Here is a 2,890-nt window from a genome sequence, read left to right as displayed (position 1 = left end):
CCCGTGGTATACAGTCTGATTTACCGCGGCTGTCAGTCAATCAGCATTCAGGGATCAACCCACCCAGTTTATCATTATTGAACATATGTGGCAAGGCTATATAGATTCCTTCCACACCCCACGATCACCATCACCATCCCTTCAGTTCATCTTTTGTTTAAAATGAAAATTAGAAGTCAAACGTTTTCATTCCCTATTAGAATATACAGTATACTGTATAAATAGAACCTGACTCATTGAGTTATCTTACTGTAACAGATGGTATAGCAGTCAGTGGATGATTCTTGTGTTTTCCGTGTCTTTGGGTCTCTTTAGGTCTTGACTGGGATCTGCTGTTGCTGCTTTTGAAGGCCGACGTCCAATTACTCATGGAAACACCTTCCTTAACATATGTTTAGACATTTGTGCCTGTGCTTTGAATGAATGTGTGATCTGTGTACGCATGCAACACACAATACACATGACAAATACACTGCCAATAAACACCCATTGAAACTTGAGACAGTCTTTTCTCATAAACAATTTCAATGTGTTTTTTATTTTCATACAATACATTTTACAACGGAGTCAGGTACTGCAGCAAAGCTACCAGGGAAGGGTTGGTGAAGGACAACGTGGGTTTAACATTCTAGAGTTTCCTTTCTCTTCTTTCTAACATCTCTTCTGTTCTATTCCCGTGGGAGATTACCATGGTTTATATTGCCATCTGGCTTGATATTTACAATACATTTTACACAGGTTCGTCATTCCATCTTTATATTTCTTCATTACTGCACAGTTTCAGTTTGGTGAACGGAAAGGAAGCGATGAAAAATACGGAGGTTGCTTTTACTGTTCAATTGTACAAAGTGATATTAAATCAGATACAGTAGGCTGTGTCACTGTTTAACTGGGGGAGGAGTCAACATTTAGGGCTCAAAATGCGTTGTGCCTTTCTAGGGAGTTTTTCCTAGCCACCGTGCTTCTACATCTGCATTGCTTGCTGTTTGGGGTTTTAGGCTGGGTTTCTGTATAGTACTTTGTGACATCTGCTGATGTAAAAAGGGCTTTATAAATACATTTGATTGATTGATTGAGGAAGTGGGAAGACAAACAAGAAGAGAAAATAGAAACAGATTTGAACAGCGAGCACAAATACCTCATACCACACATAGTAATAATGCCTGAGGTTGATCATGAGGTTTGTTGATGTTGTTAGATAGAGGTGATTGGTTGAAAAAGGTGTTATGCATATGAAGTCATTATGGAGCCCTTTCAATAAGCCTTAATACACAACCTATAGATCCTCCTTACACTAATACACCGTTTTAAATAATACACCTTTCTCCCGTATCTCCCAAAGCAGCACAGTCAGGACCAGACACATGGATCGTGTACCTAGCTTTCTACAGTAGATCTTTATGCAAATAAACCCTTCAATATGTCATCATTCCCTAAACATAGCAGCACTGGACCAGACACATGGATCGTGTACCTAGCCTTATACAGTAGATCTTTATGCAAATAAACCTTCAATATGTCATCATTCCCTAAACATAGCAGCACTGGACCAGGAATACATACAGTACAGAACATGGAGAGTGGTTATATTGTGTATGTTAATGTGTATACACATCTCTCTCTCTCGCTCTCTCTCTCTCTCTCTCTCTCTCTCTCTCTCTCTCTCTCTCTCTCTCTCTCTCTCTCTCGACAATTGTCGATTGACATGATATACAGATAATATGACGTGGTACAGTCCTTCAGAGTGTAAGTAATGATAATGGTGACAATAAGATGGAAATGGAATAATGTGGTACAGTCCTTATAGAAAACTCTACTTCAACAACCTGGACAGCTGAAATGTCAATCACAATAAAAGTGAATAACATTTAGTAGTGTTGGATGAAGTGCCATCTTGGCTGCCAGGCCGTAACAGTGGAGTGTGTGTGTGGACAGGGTGCATCCACCACAAATTGTGTCTGATAAGCCAAGTAGGATTGGCTACAAGACAAAGCATGTGGCTCCAATGCACACACAGATTCATTGAAATTGCTTCTGAGCGGCTTGATTCGATTTTGCAATCCAACATGACTGGGCCAGAATCTTTCTCTCTGTCTCTCTCTCCCTCTATAGACTCGTTCCTCTGATTCCTCTTCCATACAAAAATAAATAGTTATCCAATTGTGGATGTGCCATTGACGTATCTTAGAAAAACACATTCAGATGGATTCAGGAAGATCATTAAGAGAATGGAAAGAGGAGGGGTGATAGAAATGGAGGAGTACATGGGTAGAGGAGAAGGAGAGAGGATGGGAGGAGGAGTGATAGAAACAGAGGAGTACATGGGTAGAGGAGGAGAGAGGATGGGAGGAGGAGTGATAGAAACAGAGGAGTACATGGGTAGAGGAGAAGGAGAGAGGATGGGAGGAGTGATAGAAACAGAGGAGTACATGGGTAGAGGAGAAGGAGAGAGGATGGGAGGAGGAGTGATAGAAACAGAGGAGTACATGGGTAGAGGAGAAGGAGAGAGGATGGGAGGAGGAGTGATAGAAACAGAGGAGTACATGGGTAGAGGAGAAGGAGAGAAGATGGGGAGGAGGGGTGATAGAAACAGAGGAGTACATGGGTAGAGGAGAAGGAGAGAGGATGGGAGGAGGAGTGATAGAAACAGAGGAGTACATGGGTAGAGGAGAAGGAGAGAGGATGGGGAGGAGGAGTGATAGAAACAGAGGAGTACATGGGTAGAGGAGAAGGAGAGAAGATGGGGAGGAGGGGTGAAGGGTTGAGGGGAGAAGAATAATATGTTATTTCACTCACATCTCCTTTAACACCTGTGTTACTGTAGAAACCAGAGCAACCACTATACTGCATTATCTAATGCTGCTGAGCAAGCGAGCATCAGAGCAGGGTA

General features: G+C 42.0%; 1 long non-coding RNA gene across 1 annotated transcript; it reads right to left on the bottom strand.

The window, feature by feature from the left end:
* Window positions 1–502: 502 nt before the first annotated feature.
* Window positions 503–2,420, bottom strand: LOC118940343. The gene is made up of 2 exons (XR_005036860.1): window positions 1,510–2,420; window positions 503–1,413 (listed from the first exon to the last, which is right to left on the bottom strand). It is a non-coding gene; the product is annotated as an uncharacterized LOC118940343 (long non-coding RNA).
* Between the last annotated feature and the right edge of the window lie 470 nt (window positions 2,421–2,890).

Source organism: Oncorhynchus mykiss, chromosome 17 (assembly GCF_013265735.2).
Source record: "Oncorhynchus mykiss isolate Arlee chromosome 17, USDA_OmykA_1.1, whole genome shotgun sequence".
NCBI lineage: Eukaryota > Metazoa > Chordata > Actinopteri > Salmoniformes > Salmonidae > Oncorhynchus > Oncorhynchus mykiss.
Note: the sequence above shows the minus strand (reverse complement) of the source record. Positions and strands in the feature narration are given on the sequence as shown.